The sequence below is a fragment of the Myodes glareolus genome, chromosome 1 (genome assembly GCF_982192425.1).
Source record: "Myodes glareolus chromosome 1, mMyoGla1.1, whole genome shotgun sequence".
NCBI classification, from domain to species: domain Eukaryota; kingdom Metazoa; phylum Chordata; class Mammalia; order Rodentia; family Cricetidae; genus Myodes; species Myodes glareolus.
Genome location: NC_142026.1, coordinates 62,336,494 through 62,362,456, shown reverse-complemented (window position 1 = coordinate 62,362,456; position 25,963 = coordinate 62,336,494). Strand labels below are relative to the sequence as shown.

General features: G+C 44.3%; 3 pseudogenes across 1 annotated transcript; 1 reads left to right on the top strand and 2 right to left on the bottom strand.

Annotated features, from left to right (window-relative positions):
• Positions 1-6,503: 6,503 nt before the first annotated feature.
• On the bottom strand, positions 6,504-15,906 carry LOC125404515 (CD177 antigen-like; annotated as a pseudogene). The gene is made up of 6 exons (XR_015003467.2): positions 15,763-15,906; positions 14,850-14,954; positions 13,027-13,167; positions 7,386-7,571; positions 7,164-7,295; positions 6,504-6,902 (listed from the first exon to the last, which is right to left on the bottom strand). The product of XR_015003467.2 is annotated as a CD177 antigen-like (transcript).
• A 327-nt stretch (positions 15,907-16,233) lies between these two features.
• Positions 16,234-16,328, bottom strand: LOC125404586 (U6 spliceosomal RNA; annotated as a pseudogene).
• Positions 16,329-23,027: 6,699 nt separating this feature from the next.
• Positions 23,028-24,270, top strand: LOC125404514 (pre-mRNA-splicing factor SYF2 pseudogene; annotated as a pseudogene).
• The last annotated feature ends 1,693 nt before the right edge of the window (positions 24,271-25,963 follow it).

The following is a 25,963-nucleotide window of genomic DNA, read 5'->3' as shown; positions in this document are numbered from 1 at the left end:
TACTCTTGTTCTTTCAAAGTTATTGACAAGAGGCTTGACTTAAGGTGTGGCTGCAAACAAGATATCTTGACCTAGGCATGGTTACTTATTTTGGGTATTGATGGTGGATCCATTCCACCCTGACTAAAGGTCAGAGAATTCAAGCTTATTTCTGCTCCTTTAAGGATATGACAGGAGGTTTGACCCATGGAGTGACTGCCTAGGATACTTGGTCTAAGGTGTAGCTGCTACATGTCCTGTACAAACAACAGAATGCTGAACTCAGAATATAGTGGCTTGATGTCTCAAGTATTGAAACAAGTAATTGTTCTGGTTGTCCTTTGCGTCGTGTTAAAGCAATCTTTTGCCTTCTTCTCCCTTTTGGATTGGGGTATATAAGCATATGGAAAATAAATGTGGGCATATTAAGTATTCACTGGATTGCCCTCCGGGTTCTATCCTACACTGGGGCATTTTTTTTTCATATCTTTGTTCCTCCTACTTAGTTCTTCTAATCCACATCCCCCTACTTTGTAAGGTGCAAACCCTGTTGAGGTTGGCCACAGACAAGGATGTGTAGCTGAAAATGACCTAGAATTTACGATCCCTCTGACCCCCCTCCCTGAGACCTGGTAGATGTCATCATTTATAGGCACCGGGGATGGAAGCAAGCTAGGCAAGCACTCTCCCAGCTGAGCCCCATCCCAAGTCTCGGTTCCCTTCCACCTTCCCTCAGTCCTCTACTGTCATGTCCCTGGAGCACAGACAGTCGTGAGTCACTCTGTGGTCACTGGAGTTAAACCTGGGTTCTCTGGAAGAGCAGCTGGTGCTCTTAACCACTGAACCATCTCTCCAAGCTGGAATTTTATTTTTATTTATTTATTTCTGAGACAGGGTTTCTCTCTGTAACAGCTCTGACTGATCTGGAACTTGCCTTGTAGACCAGTCTGACCTCAGACTCACAGAGATCCACCTGCCTCTGCCTCCTGAGTGCTGGGATTAAAGCCATGTGCAACCACTATCTGGCAAGTATCTATCTATTTATTTATTTTTTGTTTTTCAAGACAAGGTTTCTTTGTGTTAAAACCCTGGCTGTCCTGAAACTCACTTTGTAGATCAGCTGAAACTTCAGTCAGATGCTGCATATGCCAAGAAATAGCAACTCAGACATAAGACCTAGGAATAATTTTATGTCCCTTTAAGATCCCCAGAGATGTGTGCTCATATGTATGTGAGTACCAGAGGCCAGATGTCTGTGTGGAAGGCTTTCCTCTCTCAGGGTCCAAATTAATTTTTTGAGAAAGGCTTCTGTATCTGCTGGATGGAGAGCGAGTGCCGGGATCTGCATGTTACGCAGTGCTGCAGTTACTATTCTGTGTTGCTGTGCCTGGCTTTTACGTGCACGCTAGAGATTTGAACTCAAGTCCCCATGCTTGCATAGTAAGAACTTAACCCACGAACTTACCTCTTCAGGAGTGACTTTTTTGTTTGTTTGCTTGTGTGTGTGTGTCCTGAAACTCAGAGACGCACCACACTTTGCCTCCCAAGTTCTGGGATTAAAGGGGCGGGCAACAAAGTCTAGCCCAAGAAATGTCTTTTTGAAACTTCAATAATAATAAAAGAAACAAAATATTGCTCAGTAGTTTTATCCATCAGTAAGAATTTAGCATTCTAGGATTCAATACACTTAAGACAGGTATGTGATTTGTGGAGGAAATGGGGAAGAATTAGGGCTAGGTGTTTTTAGGTCCTGGTTACAGGACAGGATATGTTGAAGTCTTTAGGATTCAGAGTGACTACATCCTTTAATTACTATTCTGTCTAGTTAATTCTCTTTGGGATGACATCAAAGAGATGTCAGTGGTTTGTTGGAGCTAAATAATTCAAGACAGTGAATGTTTAAAATTTCAGAAAAAAGAGTCAACGTAGTTTCTAAACATAGACATTATTTTGGTTGTGAGCCTAGCCTTTACGGCTGAGCCATCTATCCAGCCCCATAGACATTATTAGAAATTATGTGCATTTACTATTGATTTTGTTTTAGAGACAGGGTTTCTCTGTGTAACAGCCCTGACTGTCCAGCTCTGTAGACCAGGCTGGCCTCGAACTCACAGAGATCCACCTGCCTCTGCCTCCTGAGCGCTGGAATGAAAGGCGTGTGCCACCACCGCCTGAACTTTTAAGTTGAATTTTTAAAGTAAGTATTCAAAAGACACTACTTGTCATTGGACATTTTCTATTTCCCATGTGTTTGGTGTCACTTATCCTTGTCCCAGCTGTGTGGTGCAAATATTAGATGACTGCTTCTGAGAATTTCTATTAATTATTGATGACAGTGTGTCCCCAGGTAGGTAGAGCTTCAATTTTTGGGAGGTCCCCCTGCTTCTGCCTCTCAGGTGCTACAATTAGAGCTTTGTATCACACACAGCTATAATTGTTGTTGTTTTCAAATGGGGCCTCATGTAGCCCAGGCTGGTCTTGAACTCACAGCATAGCCAGAGAAGACAGCCAGGAACTGTTGATCCTCCACCTTCATCTCTAAGTCCTGGGGTTGTAGGTGTGCACCCCAACACCCGGTCTATACAGTGCTGGGACTCAAACTGGTACTTTATGCGTGTGAGCTGAGTGCCCTACAGTCCAGCCTTGGAGTTGTTCTCAAATGCTAGAGTGCTGGCGTGTTCTGGAGACCTGCTGCCAACAGCGTGATCTCTACTGAACTGAACTACATGAACACTACGAACTGTACACAGGAAATGCTTACAACCAAAAATCGTTTTCTCTGTTCATTCTGAGACAGAATTTTACGGAGCCCAGACTGACTCCAGAGTGGACAGTAATCAAGGATAACCCTGAAGTTCTGAGCCTTCTGCCTGCCACTCCTGAGGCCCATCAGAGTGTTTGTTCAGTGCGTCCTATTGGGTTCAGTAAGCACACCATGGGAAGACAGTGAAGTCAAGCTTTCCCATTCTTCCCAGGGAAATCACTTATTCACAGTTTGGTGTATGTTTTGGTCTGTGTTCAGCTGTGTGAAGAGACACCACGACCTCGACAACTCTTAAAAAGAGAGCATTTAATTGGGGTTTGCTTGCACACAGGCAGACAAGGTAGCTGAATTCCATAACTGCACCCACAGGCAGTGAGTAGAGAGAGCCACTGGGCCTGGCTGGAGCTTTTGAAACGTCAGGGCCCGCCCCCAGTGACACACTTCCTTCAACAAGACCACACCTACTCCATCAAGGCCACATCCAATCCTTCTCAAGCAGTGCCACTCCCTGAAGACTTAGCATTCATGCAGACGAGAATGTGGGGGCCTTCCTTACTCAAACCACCAAACATCAAACAAGAGCGAGCGTGGCTTCCTTCAGGGGTCAGCTTAACTGGAAGGGACCTGTCTCCTGGTCTCATAGAGAATCATTTCATATAAGCTTGCAAATTTACAAAGTTCACAGAGTCCCTCAGACATTGGACCTGCCTGAGCCAAGTTTTCAGTTGTCTGAGGCTTACATTTTATTTAATTTCCTCGAGACGGGATCTCACTGTACAGTAATAGCTTTGACTGATGTGGAACTGCATAGGCAGACCAGGCTGATCTTGCCTCTGCTTTATCTCGCCTCTCTCGGGATAACAAGTGTGAGCCACCACGTCTGACCTCTCCCCACCCCCTTTTTGTGATCTTGAATTTTTTTTTTTGAGACAGGGAAAACCTTGATTGTCCTGGAACTTGCTCCGTTTACAGACTGGATATGAACTCAGAGATTCTCCAGCCTCTGCCTTCCAAGTGTTGGAATTAAAGGGGTAAACCACTATGCTCAGATCTGTGGTCCTGAACTAACTTTAATACATGTATTTCCTCACTCCACAGATCTTTGCTATTAGTCCTGTTTGGCCTCAAACAATCATTTTTTTTCTGAACCTCGGATTCTCTGTGTAGCCCTGGCGGTCCTGAAATTCACTCCATAGCCCAGAATGCCCTCAAACTTGGAGATCTACCCGCCTTTGCCTCCAAAGTGCTAGGATTGAAGGCATGTGTCATCATGGCATGGCTGACCTTAAATTTTCCAAATCCTCTGCCTAAGCCTCTCACAGGCTGGGATTTCAGAGGTGTGCCATTATGCCCTAACATGTTATCTTACATGTTATCACAATATGTTTTTCTTTTCTTTTTTTTTTTTTTGAAACTGAGTTTCTCTGTAGCTTTGGAGCCTGTCCTGGAAATAGCTCTTGTAGACCAGGCTGGCCCTGAACTCACAGATATCTGCCTGCCTCTGCCTCCCAAATGCTGGGATTAAAGCTGTGCGCCACCACAGCCTGGCTAACGATGCGCTTCTTAAAAAAGTTTATAGCCAGGTGTCGATGGCACACACTTTTAATCCCAGCACTAGGGAGGCAGAGGAGGTATATCTCTGTGAGTTCAGGATCAACCTGGTTACAGACCGAGTTCCAGGATAGCCAGGGCTGTTACACACAGAAACTCTGTCTGGAAACACACAAAAAAGTTAATTTCAATCACATGCCTAAGCCACTGTCTGCGTGTGTATGTGAGCAGTGCCCTCAGTGTCCAGACGAGGGTGCTGGAAACCCCTAGAGCTAGACTAGTGGATGGCTGTGACCACCCAGCCTGGCTGCTGGAACCACACTTGTGTCCTCTGCAAAAGCAGAGTGCATCTCTGACTGCACAGTTGTCTCTCCAGCCCCAACAATGTGTTTCAAATCCAGGTCTGCTCCTGTGTCCTGCAGCATCTGTTCCCCAGGACCCTGACCTCACACCACCTGGGTGTGGTGGCACACAACTATCAGCCCAGGAAGGGATATGGAGGCGTGGTTTGGGGGAGATGAGGTGGGTATTCAAAGGCAGTTCTGATGATTATCAGCTGTCACCCCAGACCTGAGCTGCTGTTCTGGGTAAACTCTGTCCTCTTCTTCTGCTCATGGTGTGAACTGAGGTGGACATTGTGATTATTACATAACATTACAAGAAGGGGCAATGGCTCATGGGATAGTATGCCTTCTGTAGGGAAGACTCCAACATCTGGACAAAGAAAAAGGGTGGATGATAAGTATAATGGCTAATATCTTTTGTCAAGGAATGAGATTGAGAGATTATATCAAAGCTAGAGCATTGATATAACACACCGTTGTGGGTGTGTCTGTTGAGTGTCTTTCCAGAGAGGATGAATGGAGTGGGGATGGCCCACCTGACTGTGGGCAGGGTACCATGCCATGGCTGGACCATCCTTCCAATCTCCCTGTGTTTGGATCCTTAGAGATGAGAAGGTCCCAGTTCCGTGCCCACCTCCACACTTCTCTCTACAATGAGCTACTATCTCGTCAATAAACCTTCCCTCCATTTAGCTTGCTTTCAGGTTTGCATCACCTGAACGAAATTAATTAATCCACCAAAGAGGGTGTGTGGACTTATGAGGATATTTCTGCCTCTCCAGATTCACTCTTCCTGAGTTTCCTCATCTCAGCAATGTGTGTGTCAGGTCTATGGGAACCGCCTTACTGGTCTCTGGTTCAGCCTGTGCCTGCCCAAAAGGACAGTGATACTGAAATGTGAACCCCAGCTCCTCTCTCATAGAGCCCTGCTGGGCAGGATGCAAGTTTCTGGCCAGAATGGAAACTCTGAGAACATCCATCAGTGAGATGGTTCATTGTGGGTAATGACACCTTTTCCAAGCCAAATGTTTTGAGCTCAATGCCATAGAAGTCACACTGCAGAAGAAGAGAACCAAGTTCACACACGCACACACAAGAGAAGCTGAGGATCACAGGTTAGAGTAATCAGTGACCTCCCAGGTCACAGGAAGGCCCAGTCATCACAGGATGACTCTGGGGGCACAGGGTGGAAAGAAGCCTTGGAGTCACCCATGCTGTGTAGCAGTTTCCTCTGACACGGAAACACTCCATCCTGCAGGGAAGCTGCTTAAGCAGGAAGCGAAATAACTCAAAATAAATTCAGGAAGTCCCTGAAGCCCCTCCCTGTCAGGGCAAGCAGTAAAAGTTGCAAAGGGGACTCAGACCAGATCAGACCAGCTGAGAGGAAGAAGCAGAACCCAGATGAGCTGGCTGCAAGAGGTTTAGACCAACTGAGCCACCGAGAAAAGACACGCTCCAGGCTGCAGGCTGTGCCACGTGCCTCAGGTTCCCAGCTCTGTGAGCTGTCACTCATGCAGGGGTGGGCTTTGGCGATGAGCCTTTTCCAAGTCATTCCTGCTCCTGTAAGTAATTCCTGACTCATACATATTCGTGTAAGTAGCCCCAATACAAAACTCATTGGTTTGCCAAGTTGGACTTTGATGGTGTCTGTATCTTGTTCTGTCAAGGTGTCAAATCTGGGCTGAGTAGATGTGTATGTTGAGTCTCCCCAGGGAACATTTTGTCACACAGCACCATGGAGGCCAGGGCTTGGCAGCAGACTCTCAATGGGTCCCATGAGTGCTGTGCATTTCCTCACATAGAGAAATCCAGTATTTGGAGATAAACAGTAACTTTATTATTCCACATGTGTTTGAACGTGTGGATGTGTGCTCTGGAGACCAGCGGCTCCCATATATAAATATCAGGAGGCAGAGCTGTGTGGTGAGGGATGTTGGCACCAGGACAGCATGGATAGAAGATCCCAAGAATAAGGTCTTAGGTTATGATGTCAGAGAACTGGGTGGCCAACAGGGATTAAGGATTGCAGGAAAATGGGTTCAGCAGAGAGGACAAAGCCCTCCAAACAAAGAAAATGAAGAGCTCCAGCCCTAACACCCAAGCCAGGGATTTGCCAGGGACAAACAGATGGAAGAATAAATTTTCAGTAGATGATGTCACCTTTTCCACCACGGAGAATATCCCAATCGATCTGTTGCCTTTTAGTAAGCTTTCGGCAGACTTGTCCAGACATCCTCCAATGCTAATATTGGTTTCAATCCCGCCTAGAAGATGAAGATCCAGTCAGGGGCAAGGGGAAGGGAACAATAATTCAGGAAATGTAAAAATCCAGGCTCCAGCCCAGGTCCTAAACTTTTTCCCCCAGACCCTGGGTTCTAGACTTCAGCCACACTCCCTCTGCTACAACAGTCCAGGCCTCTGAGTTCTCTTCTCAGACCCAGGAGTCAGCCCCCTCCCTCCAGCTGAGTCCCTGGCGTAATGGCCTCGTTCTCACTCATCCTGGGGACGCAGACCTCTGTACCCACCTCCTTCAACCATAATGTTACCAGTATAGCAATGAGTGCCCTTAGGACAGACGGTAATATTGGAATCGTGGGTGCAGGAGTCTTGAAAGTTCAAGCATACAGGACACTGCATGGTTCCTATGTTGTTGTTGGCTGAGGAGAGAGGAGGCGGTGGTTTTACAGTGTGCTCTCTGTGGCAGCCACAGGCAGCTCCCTGAAGCTCTGTGTCCCTGGATCACACACCTGAAGGAGGGAGGGTCCAAAGGAGGATTTGACTGCTGTTGGTGTGGTTGCACAGCTCAGTGCCACAGAGTTTGTAGTAAGAGGCAGCCACCATTCCAGGGCCAGTGGCATACTTTAAGACCAATTCGTTCCTGTAAGTTCCAGGGTTGCTGAGACCTTTGCTCGCCAGTAGGACAGATTTTTCACCTAAGAGGATGCAAGAGTGAAAGCCATGCTTTTATGGGGAGGGTGACAAGAGCCCAGTTCTTGGGTCCCTTGATGCTCCCAGTCACAGGGAGCACACAATCCCCAGTGGCAATAGGACAGACAGATCATGTTCTGTGTCAGCCAAAGCCTGAAGCTCAAGTCTGGCTCCTTCCGTACCTTGCAGATCTTGCTACACACTGTCTCCAGAGTGTCCCCAAGCCCCTCCAACAGGCTCCACCTCACTCTGCTCACTGAAGCACGACTAATAAAAACTCAAAAATATTGGGGTTCAGCCAGAAGATCTGAAAAGCAAAGCAGCCAATCACTGGCTGTTATCTCAACTTTAGTCCAAAAATGGTGATCCTGCTTCCAAGAATCTCAGAATGAGAATGTGTCTGAGAACTGTCTCCTCCCGTTTTATAATCCTCTTTAGGGCTGGGATTAAAGGCATGGCCTGCCCAGTTTCCACGGCAACTAGTGTGGCTACTGGTATTAAAGGTGTGTTACTACTGCCTGGTCTATAAGGCTGACCAGTGGGATTGTTTTACTCTCTGATCTTCAGGCATGTTTTATTTATTAAAATATAAATGAAATGCATTATATTTCCATTTTTTGTTTAAAATAAAAGGCTATAACTAATATAAGAAAAACCATATACAATAAGTAAAATAAGTATATACAATATATACAGGCAATAAATTCATCAACAATGTCTAGTCCATTATCATTTGACAAATTCAGAGAAAATGCTCCATATCTATCCTATCTTGGTGAGTCTAAAGTCTTGTACATAATTTACTACCTATCATAACTTGCTTTCTGAGTCAGGTTAACAAGGAAAACTATAATTATCTTGTCTTCAACTACCTCAGAGACCTGAGAAGGAAATAATATTAACTGAGTAAGTAGGAAGTGCAAGCAAGTGACTTTCAAAACAATGTAATGACAGAAAGAGCTGGCTGCCTGGACAGTCACCCACAGTTCCTCTGCAACAATGGAGCATCCATCTTATGCCTACAGACCTAGCATATCCAAGAGACTTTTCTGGGAAGCAGGATATTTTGAAGGGCTGTCCCTCCTTGTCTTGACAATGTTTGGCAGTCACTTTTTTTATATCCTGCTTATCTAATTAGGACAGCACACTGTCAGCAGTCGAGGCAGGGCATTTTCTTGCCCAGTGGCTTACTTTTAACATACCAAAAGTGAACTTCATGTGGAGTTTCTTCAATGTCCAGTATTCTCTGAAGTACACTGGTGCTGTCAGGAGCAGACATGTCTTATTGTCATAAAAAAGAACAACCTAGGTTATTAAAACACCTTAAATGCCACATTGTGTAGATCTCTGAAGTGTTTGAAGATGATCTGTCTGTCTAAAATATATCTTTGTTTGACCTTGAAAACATACCTAATGTGACTACAAGTTTGATTACTAACTTATATTTACTTATTATCCCAAACCTATATTTACTTATTATCCTAAACAGTTGGTAACAATAGTTTTCAAGGACTAGAGATTTGTATTACATTGTTAAATGAACTATATAGGTACAATACTTTGAACAAGATTAGAAATGTATGTACAGTATGTTTTAACAAAATCAATCTCAAATTTGTATCAATATACAAAATTTGTATACAATATACAAAAGTGCAATCCAATGTAAAACATTTAAAACTACTAGTTGCTTTTTAAAAGTAGATTCAATAATCTACCTTTTTATCTTATCATATCTCTATCCTTCCTCCCATTTTCTTTTCAGAGTAGATTCAATAATCTACCCTTTTATCCTACCATACCTATAATGCCCATAATCCTCTGAAAGACTAAAAACCACCAGCCACCAATGATCAAGAAAGTGAGCTTCATATTCTTAAATTTACTTCATGCTCTCTGGGGGTGACAGTATCTTTAAGGATACTGAAAGAAAACTTGGGGCTAATTGTCCTAGAAGAGGTAGCTGTACCCCATTTTTGTTCAGTCTATGTATAATGGGAAAGTGCAGGGCTTGTCTCAAGTCCTTGCTAGAGTAGTCTGTGAGGTTGGGTTGTCTCAGCTAGCCAACTCAAAATTGTTCTGCACATTTGTAGTCCAAAGCTGATCTTTAAGTGGTGCTATCAGCTGAATGATATCATATGATCCAGGTGGAATCATTGTTGTGGGACCCCATATTCTTCCTAGAGACTTCAGAGATTAATGTAGGAAAATTTATTGCTCACTGTGGAAAATGTAAACATTACTTATATCAAAATGGAAAGTTTGAATTTCAGTAGACATATATTCAAAGAAAGGTACCATAGAGATGAAAATAGGTATGAGGGACGTTGGTATCTCTGAGAGTTTGCCAGTTGTTCTGTGTTTTTGTACAGTGTCTGTTTTTTATAGTACCTTATAATATCTTTCCCAGAAACATGAGTTGGTTTATGGTCTGCTTCTGAAACTGCAGGAATGTTTATCTGGGTATTCTATTGTTATAACAGATCACAACCCCATAGATTCACTGCTATTCTAGCCACATATGGCCTTAGCCTTCCTCTCTGTCTTTCTGGCCCTATGCATTCAACCCATCTCGTGCCTTGTTTTACTTGAGATAGGATTCCAATTCCTAAGAATTGAGCATCTGTCTCCTGAAGAGGCCAATTCAGATGCCATGATTCTGGAATAATAATAGTCACATCTGCACCTGTGTCTAATAATACTTCCATCATAATGTTGTCTGTACAGCTTTGGTCTCTGATTATTTATAGAATTCAGGAGTAATAGCAGGATAAGTAGCTAAAACTCTTGGTAAGTCCTCTCTGACTCTGAGAGATACTGGTGATGCTAAATCTATTGTCCTCTGCCTGTACTTCCTCTCCTTGATTATCAGTTCCTCAATCAATTCAATCTTTTTTATCAATGCCCTTCGTAAAGTCTGAATCTCTTGACCTGTGAGAATTTCTAATGATTTCATCAAATCCGTCAATTTCTAATTCTCATTCTGCACATGTTATTCTAAGTTTTTAAATTTTCTATTAATGATACCTTTTCATTTTTAGAGATTTGGATGGCATGTAGATTGCCTCACAAGGAGGGATGTTCCATCTGCTAGTTTGTCATAAGTTTTCAAACAGATTTTGATTGTCAATTTCAATAGTATGAATCTTTTCAGATAATCTCTCAGTACCATTTTGTACGGTTTCATAACCCATTGACATGGAGTGAGTTTTGCCTGCCAAATTATGGTTATCATTTTCCATGGTATGAGTCCTTTCAGTCAATTTCTCATACTAGTCTGTGAAGTTTGTATCATTTCTAAACATTTCTCATTCTTGAGTCTGTTATCAAACCATTTCTTTAAAGATATAATATGAATTATCAAACTGATAGCAGCTATGGCTAAGAATGCATAAGTCCCAGGTAGGTCATATACCTCTCCTAGAACTCCATCCATAATAGAAATGCAAAGGTTATTAAATTATTGTATGGGGATATTATCTGCCATATCTTAGGAGTGGTTTACAAATTGTATTGTATCTATAGATTGCCTTTGGTAGAATTGGAGGTGGGAGGGGGAGAGGGGAGTGGGAGGGAAGTGGTAGGAGGGAAGGAAGTAGAAATTTTGATTAGTATTATTTATAAAGTAATAAAAAGTAATCTGCAAAAATCACGTCAGAGATGGTGAATAATTAAAACAACTCTAAAGGAATTTTGTTTTTCCTTCTTGCGATACACATATGATGAGGATACAGGAAATATTTTTCTAGTTAAATTTGCTTCATTTCCCATATGAGATTTGTCATAGAAAATAATCCTCTCTCAGATGGCAATATTCTGTATGTTAAACATGGTGAGCACTGTGATTATTAGGCAACTGATCTCAGTGTAGGATCACTCACTTTTTCCTTTGATGAAGATCACAAAACACAATAAAATAACTCTCATGAGCAAAAAACAAAAACCAAATAAAACCAAACAAATTGCAAAACAATTATAGTTAGCAAAAAAAATTATGACTGACCTTTGTTAAATCCTGGTTTAGTTGAAACTTTTAAGGTATAATAAAAATATGGGCCAGAAAAAAACTGTGGATTTTCTAAGCAGAACTCAAAACCAAACTGAACGGAATTTTGTTAAAGAGATGCCAGTCAGCGCAGCCATGCAGTATTTGCACACACATCACAGGAGTCAGGGAAAGCTGAGGTAGCCACATGGGAGCCATGCATGTGGAGTTGGGGGCAAGCTGTGTGACCATCAGAGCCACAGAATGCTGTGGGGGGAACTCACAGGAAGCCATGTGAGTACCCTGTGGGGGTGGCAGCAAGGAGGGCATGGCAGGAGAGAAAGCTAAGACGGGGCAGATGGGAGCTGGGAGCAGGAGTGCAGGTTTGGGTGCCAATCCCTAGAGTTGCAATTCCAGTCCCAGATCTGGCCTGGGATGGTGGCTAAAAGGCAAATAACTTTCTCATAAATTCATGCCCCTATAATTGGATGCCAAATGAAGTATGATTAATAAAAACTCAGAGACAGAAATTGGGGCTCAACTTGAAGATCTGAAAAGCAAAGCAGACAGCCATTGTTTCTTACCTCAACCTCAGTCCGAAAATGGCCATCCTGTCTCCAGGAATCTCAGAATGAGACTATGTCTACAGCTGTATTCTCCTGTTTTATAATCTTCTCTAGGGCTGAGATTAAAGGAGTGTACCACTGGGATTAAAGGCATGTACTACCCGGTTTCTATGGCAACTAGTGTAGCTACTGGGATTAAAGGGGTGTATTACCACTGCCTGGTTTATAAGACTGAGCAGTGGGACTATTTTCTCTGATCTTTAAGCAAACTTTATTTATTAAAATGCAAAGAAAAGTCACTACACCTGACCATCTCTTCTACCCTGCTGTTTTTCTCTCCACACTCTGCCTTTCACACACACAGCTGTCTCTCAGAAACTGTTCTCTCTCCTTTCCCCACTTCCTGTAGAGCTGCAGAAGGACTCACTGGCTTAGCAGAGCCCCACACAGTCAGTCACTCTGCTCCCCTTTTTCCTCCCTCCCTCCCTCCCTCCCTCCCTGCCTCCCTCCCTCCCTCCCTCTCTCCCCCCTCCTTCCTTCCCTCCCTCTGTCCCTCCTTCCCTCCCCCTTTCCTCACTCTTCCCCAGCCCTGAGTCTCATCTAGTCCAGGCTGCTCTGGAACTCCCTATATAGCTGCAGATGAAGCTGACTGTCTCCACCCGCAGCTCCATGCTGCCATCACAGGCAGCTGCCACCACATGCAGTTCATGTGCTGTAGGGATGAAGTTCAGGGCTTTCTCCTAATGAACACATGGCTGCCTTATGTACCCCGTCATGGCCCAGAAACAAGGCACACAGAGAGGAGCCCAGGCACGAAGGGAGCTGAGCAGGAACTGCAGGACACAGAATCCAGGGCAAGGCTGGTCTGGTCTGGTGTAGGTGTGTGGCCCTCTGTCGCACCTCACACACCTACGTCTACTATCAGGAGTGTCTCTTGACATATCTGTTCAGGTCCAGCTATCTTGGTCTTAGTTGTGTTCCATTTCAATGGTTGCTCAGCGAAGCCACTGCCATATTCAATCATGATTCCCTCATGACATTTCAGAGCGCCTGTGGAGAGAAAAATCACCAGGATTAGTGAGAGTCAGGGAACCACCATGTCTATTCCTGCAGCTTTTGGGCTAAGGGCAGCCATCATGTTCCAAGTTATACTCCCCATGCCCTGGCTGTGACATCCTCGTCTGGATTAAGAAGGGACTCAGAAGTCACAGTCCCCAAGCCTGCAGCTCCATTCACCCTGTTCCTCCCTGAGCACCTGCTCCTCTCAGAGCCTCCTGAGGAAGACTTGCTTCTCTATTGAGGGCTCCTCTTCAGCCATTCTATAATCCCCATGGGGTTTCATGTCCTCATCTGAATAATGAAGAAGGTGACCTGAAGCCATCTCTTTCTGTATGTATGTATGTGTGTGTGCTCAGAGGTCAATGTTTGATGTTTTCCTTAATCACTTTTCACCCCCTGTTTGATCCAGGGTCTCTTGCTCAAAGTAGAGCTCCCTCATTTGGCTGGACCCCACTAATCAATAAGACCAGGGCTCTTCCCCAGCCCTGGGATTGCAGACCTTTTACCATCAGAACCATCTCCCCAGCCTAATGCAGTTCCTGGACTGAGAAGCCCTAGATTCCAAAGAGATCACTACGCTAACAGCGAGTGAGCACTGGCCCTGCTCGGTGCCTGGGTACAGAAATGACTGCACCGATGAGTCCACCGCACCCTCATTTTTGTGTGTCTGAGACAGGCTCTAGCCGTGTGGTCCAGGCGGCCTCCCACTGGCACCAAGTTGCATTCTCCAGGAAACCCTGTGGCTTGTGCTGCACAACAACTGCAGAACCTGAGCACTGTGGCCGCCCCTAATGCATCCATCAATTCCACCTGCAAGATGCCAAGGCCATTGCGTGAGTGTTGTGGGTCTCTTGGAGCCCCCTTCTCTTCTCCCCCTACCTTATTTACTACACAGCTCTGGAGTCCTCTTGAAGGATAAGGTAATCATGTCAGAGCTCTGAGAAACTCTAAGAAGTCCTGAGAAGACAGAAAATTCTGGTAGGCCCCTATCTCCTCCAGAATAAATCTGACTTCTTAAAGGGTTCTAGAGATGGCTCAAGGGTTAAGAGCACTTGCTGCTCTTTGAAGCACTGAGCTTGGTGTCCAGAACTTAGGAGCACATACTCTCCTGCAGGTAGGCAGGTAGACAGACTGACAGGATGATGGACAGAGAGATGGGTACACCCCTATACATAACTAAAAATAATGAAAATACATCTAAAACCTTCCGAAGTCTTAGAATGGCCCAGAGGTCCCCATGTGACTTGACCTTCCTACTTTTCATGTACCCATCCACTCTCAGTCACTGTGGCACATATGCAGTCCTTCAGGCTAGGGGACATCACACCGTGTCATGGAACAATGGAGAGTGAACGACATTCTAGGGCGACAGAACTACGCGGGCCAAGGCGAGGAGGAGGTGGCAGGGGAACACTATGGTGGCACCCATTATTGACAAAGGATCAAGGGACACATAAGGTTTTGACTTCTCTCTGAAAATTTAGGCAGGTTTTGGGTGAGCAAAGTGTGTTGTAGAGTAAAGTGTGTCTCACACATTGTCCTCCTCAGGGCCTTTGCACACATTCTTCTTCTCCCACATCTGAATCATTTCCTCCTTCCCCAGTCTGTTAAGAGATTCTCAGTGAAGACTCTCAAATGACGGTGTGCCCATTGCTCTTCCTCTACATCCTCACCTGAGTAGGGGGTGAAGCCCAGCAGGAAGTGGAGCAATAAGTACTGGACGCAGCAGGCTGCCATGGCCTCTCTGAGGTTGGAAAGAGCTGATCAGGACCTGGGAACTGATGGAGAACAGGAGACAATTCAGCCACTCAGACAGACATTAACCCCTGGTTTTTGGCCAATGCCAACATTAGGGGACACAAGAAAGTGAAGCCAGTCTGTCCTGAGTTGCTTGGAAGTTACAATTTACTGGGCCTCATGTTCTCTGGTTGCAATTCTCAGACTCAGCCATGGATTCCCTACACCAAGAACCCAGCGGCTCTGTTCCTTCAGTGCCTAGAAGCAGGATACCAGGACTGGGAGCCCTCTGCTTTAAGCTTCAGGATTTCAGGTACCAGGCAGAAGCTTCTCCAGGTCTCAGAGTCCCAGCTCTCAGCAAACCGCTTCTCCAGACCTTGAATTCTACGGGCCCTGGGTTGTCTATCCTAGGAATGTGGAATCTGGTTTGTGCTCCTCCCACCCCACAGGACCCAGAATTCTGATCAACAAACTTCAGGCCTAAGTGTACGGAACTCAGTACCCTGCATGAAGGAGTAGCAACCACAGACTCCTCCTGCAGCCATGCGTGGCTGTCTGTCTAGCCCTCAGTTGCTTCTCTTAAACACAAAGTCCAGAACTGAGATTTTGAGAATCCAGAACCAGAGCACTATCCCAGTCTCCTAAAATCAAAGCCCCCTTTCTTCAGATTCCGGAATCCAGAGCCAGTTCTCCCTCAGACCCAAGACTTCAGTCCCTGCTTATCAAAGTCACGCCTACGTATTTAGACCCCCTCCCTCAGATCCAAGAGTCCAGGCCCAGCCTCCTCCCTCAGACTCAAGCCCGCCGCTGACCCCTGTCCCCTCCTTTCCCCTGCTCTTCCTCACTGACTTCTTTCCTCAGGTCTCAGAGCTCTGGTCCTTCACTGCTCCTTTCCTTTTTAAGCAGCAGAATCTTTCTGGCTCCACAATGCCCTCACCAGATCTCGGGCTTGGAAGGCGCTTCCTGATACGTTCCAGTCTCGTGTCTGTCTCCTCTCAGGGTCCCTGAAAGAGGCAACTTTGGGGTCAGATAATACACTCGAAGTCTCATTGGCATTGGCGTTTGAGAATTCTTTTCAAACTTGATTGGATAAACCTTGAGAATCGCTGCATCTCATTGGTCCCCAGAGATGACAATTACTGGCCGCTTCATGATGCACGCATGCGTAGAAAGTTAGTGTTGGGCAACGGTCAGTGGGGTTAGTGGCGGTTGCTGCTGAGGTCATCTGCCAATTGCAGGGTCACATGGTATCCTGAAGGGCTGCATGGTGGAAGGTCTTTTGCTGTCCCTCAAAAGTTTCTTTTTTTTCTTTTCTTTCTTAAAAATAAACGCTTCACGAATTTGCCTGTCATCCTTGCGCAGGGGCCATGCTAATCTCTGTATCGTTCCAAGTTTAGTATATGTGCTGTGAGCACGCTCTCAAAAGTTCTTAGTTGCACCCATGAGCAGCAAGCAGGTGACAGCACCGACTGCTGTAACAGATGTTTACCCTTGTCAGTACTGTGCGGATGACCACTCAGATTATACACAATTGTCAGTTCTTTTATTACATTTTAATATATCTTGTGTGCATATGTGTTGGCAATCGTATGTAAAGATGTATATGATTGGACAGTGTGGGGAGTGAACTTCTCCTAGGAATCAGACGCAGGATTTCAGGCTGTGAACTAGTGGCTTCACCTGCTGAATCATCTTCCTGGCCCCCACTTCTTTTTCTTCTTCTTTTTTTAAAATAAATTGTTACATATTAATCATATACAAAGTAACTAGTTTCTTCCTTCCTTCCTTCCTTCCTTCCTTCCTTCCTTCCTTCCTTTCTTCCTTCTTTCCTTTCTTCCTTCCTTCCTTCCTTCCTTTCCTCCTCCTCCTCCTCCTCTTCCTCCTCTTCTTCTTCTTCTTTTTTGAGAGACAGGGTTTTTCTGTATTTTTGGAGCCTGTCCTGGAACTTTCTCTGTAGACCAGGCTGGTCTTGAACTCACAGAGACTTGCCTGCCTTTGCTTCCTGAGTGCTGGGATTAAAGGCATGTGCCACCACCACCTGACTAAAGTAACTACTTTTGATGCAAAGCTTGCCTAAGATGATGTAATGTACTTCAGACTTTTATAATCTTTCGAGGCAGAGTCCCAGGATGGCTCAGAATCCTCTCTATAGCTGAACATGATCTTGAACTTCTGATCCCTCTGACCCCTCTTCCTGAGACCCTGGTCACTGTTTGGTGTCACCATTTATAGGCATTGGGGATGGAATCAAGCTAGGCAAGCACTCTACCAGCTGAGCCCCATCCCAAGTCTCTTGATCAGGTTTATGTCTTCTGTCCTTCCACCTTCCCTCAGTCCTCTACTTTCACGTCCCTTCTCCCGTCTATATTCCACACAGGGGAGGACACCTGCATGTCATTTGTGGTCCTGATTCTGCCTTACACAGGGTCCTGAGAATGGGAGGATTTTGTTGATGATGCCGCTTAATCCTGCACTGCACACATCACTCTGTTGTGGACACACTGCTGTTGTGAATGGTGCAGTGATCAAGGTGGGTCGGTCGGAGACTCCAGAGTAAGGGGATGTTGGATTGTTTTGCTTTTTGGCACAACAACATCACATGGGGTTCAGAGGTGACCGTGCTGTTTCACACAGCGACTGGCTCCTTGGCTGCAAAGGAAGGAAACAATGACCTTGTAATAGCATTTTGTGTTAGCATATATGTGACAATGAACATGGTTTTGTGAGTGAATATACTTTTTTATTCTGTTATGTGTATCAGTATTTGTCTGCATGCGTATCTGGTACCACTTGTGTGCCTGGTGCATGCAGAGGCCTGAAGAGGGCATCAGATCCCCTGGAGCTGGAGTTACAGACAGTTGTGAGTGGGGGTTTGAATTGAACCTGTATCCTCTGGCAACCTGTGCTCTTATCCACTGAGCCGTGTCTCCAGGCTGGATTTTTTCTTTTAATAGAGAAAATGTCACAACAATAAAAGGGGTTAGAGAAGCTCTTAGCTTTGTGGAGACAGATGTAGAACCTGCCATGACTGAAATGACTGACACTCTGGTCAGACGCTGCAAACACCAAGAAATGGCAACTCAGATACAAGACCTAGGGATAATATCATGTTCCTTTAGGATCCCCAGAGATGTGTGCTTCGTGTGTGCTCATGTGTATGTGAGTGCTGGAGGCCAGATGTCTGTGTTGAAGGCTTTCCTTGCTCAGGGTGAAAATTAATTTTTTGAGAAAGGCTTCTGTACCTGGTGGATGGAGAGCGAGTGCTGGGATCTGCAGGTTACGCAGTGCTGCAGTTACTATTCTGTGTTGCTGTGCCTGGCTTTTACGTGCACGCTAGAGATTTGAACTCAGGTCCCCATGCTTAGCCCACGGAATCATCTCTCCAGACTCCAGAAATTACTTTTTTGTTTGTTTGCTTGTGTGTGTGTGTGTGTGTGTGTGTGTGTGTGTGTGTTTGTCCTGGAACTCAGAAACACGCCTCATTTTGCCTCCCAAGTTCTGGGATTAAAGGGGTGGGCCACAAAGTCCAGTTCAAGAAATGTCTTTTTGAAACTTCAATCATAATAAAAGAAACAAAATATTTCAATTGCATTGCTCATCAGTCTTATTTGTCAGTAATAATTTAGCATTCTAGGATTCAATACACTTAAGACAGGTATGTGATTTGTGTAGGGAATGGGGAAGAATTACGGCTAGCTGTTTTCAGGTCCTGGTTACAGGACAGGATATGCTGAGGTACTTAGTATTCAGAGAGCCCACACCCCTTAAATCCTATTTTGCCCAGTTCATTCTCTTTGGGATGTCAAGCAGTGGTTTATTGGAGCTAAATAATTCAAGAGAGTCAATATTCAAATTTTCAGAAAAAAGAGTCAACCTAGTTTCTAAACAGACAGAAATTATTAAAAATTATGTTCATTTACTATTGATTTTTTTCCAGACAAGATTGCTCTGTGTAATAGCCCTGACTGTCCTGGAACTCACTCTGTAGACCAGGCAGGCCTCAAATACACAGAGATCTGCCTGCCTCTGCCTCCCGAGTGCTGGGATTAAAGGCATGCGCCACCATTGCCTGGACTTTGAATTGAATTTTTAAAGTGAGTATTCAACAGTCACCACTTGTCATTGGACATTTTCTATTTCCCATGTGTTTGGTGACATATGGGTGTCACATCCCAGCTGTGTGGTGCAAATATTAGACGACTGCTCCTGAGGATTCCTATTCGTTATTATAGAAGAGAGATCCCAGTTAAGTAGGGCCTCAGTTTTTGGGGGTTCCCCTGCTTGTCTCTCAGGTGCTACATTAGAGCTTTGTACCACACACAGCTATAATTGTTGTTGTTTTCAAACGGGGCCTCCTGTAGCCCAGGCTGGTCTTGAACTCACAGCATAGCCAGAGAAGACAGCCAGGAACTGTTGATCCTCCACCTCCATCTCTAAGTCCTGGGGTTGTAGGTGTGCACCCCGACACCCGGTTTATACAGTGCTGGGACTCAAACTGGTGCTTTATGTGTGTGAGCTGAGTGCCCTACAGTCCAGTCTTGGAGTTGTTCTCAAATGCTAGAGAGCTGGCGTGTTCTGGAGACCTGCTGCCGACAGCGTGATCTCTACTGAACTGAATTACATGAACACTACAAACTGTACACAGGAAATGCTTACAACCAAAAATTGTTTTCTCTTTTCATTTTGAGACAGAATTTCACTGAGCCCAGGCTGGCCCTGTACGTGATTTTTAACCAATAATTTTAAATGAATTCTGTACACACATATTAAAGAAAAAAGAAAAGCTGAGGTGAATCCAAGTAACTGGGGAGAGCACCGCTGCCACTCATTTCCCGGCTGGAAGAGGCCGGCGCTCCTCCTGCCCACCTCTCTTTCCTGGTGTTGTCGAAGCCCAATGTAAACCCTGCCTCTCAGACGCAATTGCTTTTTTCAGTTGGATAGTGGACCAGTGATAGAATTCCAGTAACATTTCCCCATTTTTGTCTAATTAAGAAGGAAAATTTCTAATCCTAACATAGTATAAGTATATACAATAAGAATTATCAAGTATTGTCCCAACAGGTAGTAAAGGAAATGCCACTGTAGTGACATTTCATTTGTATTTTAATAAAGAAAGCTTTTCTGAAGATCAGAGAGTAAAACAACCCCACTGCTCAGCCTCACAGACCAGGTAACACACACCATTAATCCTAGTAGCTTCACTTGTTGCCATAGAAACTGTGTGGTGCATACCTTTAATACCAGTGGTGCAAGCCTTTAATCCCAGTCCTAGAGAGAATTATAAAATGGGAGGAGACAGTTCTCAGACATAGTCTCATTCTGAGGTTTCTGAAGGCAGGATTTTGGAGTGAGGTTGAGGTAAGATCCTCAACTTTGCTTTTTTGACCTTCAGTTTGAACCCTGATTTCTGTAGTGCCCATCTTTTGGGAGCATAAACTTATGAAAAAGCCAATTGCCTGAGCCTTTTTTCCCACCATTCCAGGCCAGATCTGGGACTGGAATTGCAGCTCTAGGGATTGACACCCAAACCTAGCCACCTGGGCTCAGGAGAAGCACTCCTGCTCCCAGCTTCCATCTGCCCCGGCTTAGCTTTCTCTCCTGCCATGCCCTCCTTGCTGCTACCCCACAGGGCACCCATATGGCTTCCTGTGAGTCCCCCACAGCATCCTGTGGCTCTGATAGTCACACAGCTTGCCCCCAACTCCACATGCATGGCTCCCATGTGGCTACTTCAGCTTCCCCTGACTCCTGTGATGTGTGTGCAAATACTGCATGGCTGCGCTGACTGGCATCTCTTTAACAAAATTCCGTTCAGTTTGGTTTTGAGTTCTGCTTAGAAATCCCCAGGTTTTCCTGGCCCATATTGTTATACCTTAAAAGTCTCAACTAAACCAGGATTTTAACAGAGGTCAGTCTTATTTTTTTTGCTAACTATAATTTTTTTGCAATTTGTAAACCACTACTGCTAAGACAATGGCAGATAATATCCCCATACAATAATTAATAACTTTTTTGTTTCTACTATGGATGGGATTTTAGGAGAGGTATATGACCTACCTGGGATGTATGCATTCTTAGCCAGAGGTGCTATCAGTTTGATAATTCATATTATATCTTTAAAGAAATGATTTGATAACAGACTTTAGAATGAGAAATGTTTAGAAATGATACAGAGTCCAGCCATCTGAAGAAAAGAATCTGTCAACTGCTGCCTGTGCTCTAAGCCCGTAACCTTATTTATTGCAGGCTGTGTTTTATCAACTCCCTCACATATAGTGAATGCATGCCATAAGAAACTGCTGCTTGGAGCCAGGCTGTGGTGGTGCACACCTTTATTCCCAACACTTGGGAGGCAAAGGCAGGCAAATCTCTGTGAGTTTGAGGCCAGTCTAGTCTACAAGAGCTAGTTCCAGGACAGGCTCCAAAGCTACAGAGAAACCCTGTCTCAAAAAAAAAAGAAACAAACAAAACCCAAACAACTATTACTCAAAGACTGCGCATGCCAAAGACAACACTGAGGTCAGCTCAGTTCAAGGAACATGAAGATTGCACGTTTGCTCTCCACAAGGTCTAACTTTTTCCCCTGTGGTATCTTTGAAACTTGAAGGTGAAAGTTGAATGACAACTATTTTCAGTTGTGTTGGGTGACTTGGCTGTGAATGTTTTTGCTTTTACCTCCTGCCTCTCAGAGACAAGGAACTGAAGAGCACTAGAGTCTGTAACATGTGGGGCCTGCTTGTTGGGGGTTTTCTGTCCTGCCCAGTCCCCCCAAAGAAATATAACACAGAGGACTCCATAAGTTGTAAAGCTGATTGGCCCATTAGGTCTAGCCTCTTACTGGCTAACTCTCACATCTTGATTAACCCATTTATCTGATCTATTTTAGCCATGTGGCTCTGTACCTTTTCCAGTGGGGCAGCTCACATCCTGCTGCTTCGGTGATCTGGGCAGGAGTGGGAGGAATCAACTTCCTCCTCCCCAGATTCTCCTGCTCTCCTTGCATCATTTCCACTTCCTGTCTGTTTTTCCCGCCTACACCTCCTGCCTGGCCAATCAGCGTTTATTTAAAACACGATTGACAGAATACAGACAATTCTCCTGCACCAAGAGTCTTCTAGGACAAGGGATGTAGGACGTGAGTGCTGTGTCCCAGCAAGCCATCTGTTGTCTTAGAGTGGAAGTATCCGTTAAACCCCAGGAAAACATCCTGGATAGTTCTTCCAAGCAGAGCTCATGTCTAATTCTCTAATGCAAAAAGGTTTATTATTGAGATCTAAGGTTTGGGTCTCCTACCACCAGACTCTTGACATAGAAAACTTGAATTGTCACGAGTATCTTACAGTTTGGATTTTCAAGAAAACATGGATATTACTGGAACTTTCCCAGCTGTTAACTGGTTACTTTTTCAATGCAAGTCACACATCAACACATGCATTGGGTGGATCCCTGCTGCAGAGCGGTCAGGGGTCAGTGGGGACATTTTTATACTCAGGTCCCTGTGGAGGTACTAAAGCCCATGACTTTGTAAAGGGGCAGCAGCAGGGAACACAAGACTCAGGTCAGGATGGACACCACTCATATGAGCATTGCTTTTTCTTTGTTGTTATTTTTTAAATCCTTCATTATGATTTTAACTCTAGGGGGGTCCCCTGAGGCATTCTTTCCTACCTGAAATTGCTGCTGTAGAGGCTCTGGAAGTGGAGCTGTAACTCAGAGCTGCTGTGGTTGGTGGGGTGGGTGTGCCTGACAGCCTGGACTTCTCCTGCCACTCTGGGGTCTTGGGTGGTTGAGGAACAAGGTTTCCTTCCTCCTAAGCCACATTCATCCCTGGTCTTAGTTCTGGGGCATGCATTATATCATCCCTTTGAGAGATGAACGAAGTCTTATTGTAGCCCAGTAGTAAAAACCCTGGACTGTATGAAAATGCTACATGAAAAACGAAGAAATATGTTGCTGGTTGTAAACTTCTGTGGTAAATTTTGTGATAATTTGAGAATTATACTTGTTTGAATACAAAGAAAAAAAGAAATTAGGTTACTCCACATGATTGACTTTTACTATTCTCTACTGTTCTAGACCATGGTCCACAGCTTCAGTGGAAGGTTTTTTGGAGAGAAGAAGCTAAGGTCCTTGAGCATCAAGGTAGAGTCAGAGGTTTTGAGGCCTCCCAAGATTAAATTCTTTGGGAGGGTCCTTATGCTGATCCAAATAGTCAAGCTATATACAATGAACATACATTATTCCTATGGTGTACAGCAGCCTTGAATGCTTGGGACAAGTTTCAAGAACTAGCAAAAAGAACTGAATTGTATATTAAGGTTATATAAGTCCCAGGAGAACCATTTAGTAACTTTTTGCAAAGATTAACTAAAGCTGTACAAATGGGGATATCAGATCCAGAAACTTGATGAGTACTCATTGAATATATGACTTTTGAAAATGCTAACTTAGAGCCAGAAGTAGAAAAAAGGCTCCAATGGCAGCTGTGACTCAAGTCGAGGTGCCCGTGGACAGCGTGGAAGACTGGTCCTCCGAGGCAGTGCAGAAGCATGAGCAGGGACTGTGCAAGTTCTGCAAGCTGCGTCTGAAGCAGAATGAAGCTCATAAATTAAATGACCAGGAAGTTGTGGAAGAAGACAAAAGACTTAAGTTGCTTGCAGAGATGGCAAGAAAGTGCATTTGGAGTGGGAACTGCAGGAGGAAGAAAAGAAAAAGCAGTGTGTGGAGAGGGGAAGACCATGAGAAAGTGAAGTTGCTGGAGATCAGCGCAGAAGATGCTGAGAGATGGGAGAGGAGGGAGAAGAGGAAGAACCCTGACTTGGAGTTTTCAGATTATGCGGCTGCCCAATTACACCAGTACCACCAGCTGACCAAGCAGACCAAACCTGACGTGGAAAGTTATGAGCAACAGAGAGAAAAGGATGGGGGAGTTTTATTCTCCAACATCCAACAGTCTCCTCCAAGGGATGCATATGCCTTCCTCAGAGGAAATCGACAGAATGGTTTTAGATCTGGAGAAGAAAATTGAAAAGATAGACAAATACAGCCAAAGACGCCCTTACCATGATGATGTCAACATTGTCTACATCAGTGAGAGGAATGCCAAGCTGAACAAGAGAGTGGAGAAGTTCTATGGGAAGTACACAGATGAGATCAAGTAGAACCTGGAGAGAGGAACAGCTGTGTGAGCCCTGGAGAAACTGTGCAGAGCTGGAAAAGGGACTGGAGGCTTCTGCTGGCGTGTCCAGTAAATGCAAGTTTACCCTATGCCTCCCCACCTGGCTTTCTGAAATAAATGTCTTTTCACGCCATCTGCTTGTGTCCACATTTTTGTGCTTGGATGTAAGATGTATTTCTTGTAGTGACTTTGTTTTGTAAAAATCTAAGTTGTATAGCATTGAACGTGTCCAAAATAAAAAATAAAAAAAACTAAGTTGTACAAATCCTAATTATTATTTTTCCATGCATTTTAAATGTGCATAACTGTGTAACCTTTTGAAATCATTTGGGGCTTGGATAGCTTGAGTGCACAGCTGCAGTCTCTCCTGCTTTGGGTATTATTAGGAAGTGGGTAGAAGGTACAGCTGGGTTCTGGGAGTGGCCATCCATGTGAAGACTGAGAAACAGAGGCCTCAAGAAAGATGTTCCTGGGGTTCTGGCACTGTATGCTGGGGTCAGAGGTCATGGTTGTTAGCCATGCACAATCCTTTTTAAAGAAGAATAAAATACTTTGAAATAGAAAAAATACTAACAGAATACAAAAAGATACTTGGGCCATTAAAGATCATTTCAGCACCAATGGATAAATAGATCCTACACACAGTCAATAATGAATCCTTTGACTATAACACTGAGGCTTGGGTAGAAGAAGTGACTTCCAAAGGTATAAAGAGGCTTCAATTGTGGTAGAATAGGTTATCAGAAAAGGGATTATAAACAAGGCATTTGTAGAAATAATGTTTCTTCTGGGAATCACCCAAATAGATGCCCCCTACCTTCTGGGTTATGAAGAAGATGCTGCAAAGGCCAACACTGGACCAGTGAGTGTAGAGCAAAAAGAGACAAACAAGGCAACCTGTTATCATGAGGAAACTCCTTGAGGGGCCTTTCACAAGCCCATAGCTCAAACATGGTTCAGTCATTTCCAGTCACTGTGGAGGACACACCACCCCAGGAAAATTAGAAAATCAATGTCTTTTGTTAAAAAAAGTACTGATCTGAATGACAGAATAGCCATGAAGGATGAATCAAAAATTCCAACAGAAAATAGAAAACATATATTTTGGCAGATTTCTATAAATGATCAAAGGCCAAAGCTGTACAAATAAATAACATTATAATAGAAGGATTATTAGACACAGGTGTAGATGTGACCACTATACTCTAGAATCAAAGCATTCAAATTGGCCTCTTCAGGAGGCAGATGCTCAATTCTTAGGAATTGGAATCCTATCTCAGGTAAAACAAGACACGAGATGGGTTGAATGCATAGGGTCAGAAGGACAGAGAGGAAGGCTAAGGCCATATGTGGCTAGAATAGCAGTGAATCTATGGGGTCATGATCTGTTATAACAATGGAACACCCAGATAAACATTCCTGCAGTTTCTGAAGCAGACCATAAACCAACTCATGCTTCTGGGAAGGATATTATAAGGTACTATAAAAACAGACACTGACCATTCAGGCTGCGCAAAAACACAGAGAAACAACTGGCAAACTCTCAGAGATAACAATGGTCCTACCTTTAAAATGGTTAACAGAAAAACTTGTATGGGATAAGTATTGGCATTTAACAATAGAGAAACTACAGGTTTTAGAACAGTTGGTATAGTAGCAACTAGATGCTTAGCATATTGAAGAATCAACCAGTCTTTGGAATTCTCCTGTATTTGTTGTTAAAAAGAAATCTGGAAAATGGAAAATGGTGACAGATCTAAGAGCTGTTAATAGGTGATTCAACCAATGGGCCATCTACAATCTGGAATTTCTTTGCCTTCCCTATTGCCCAACCTTTACAAGAAAAGGACAGAGAAAAATTTGCCTTCATAG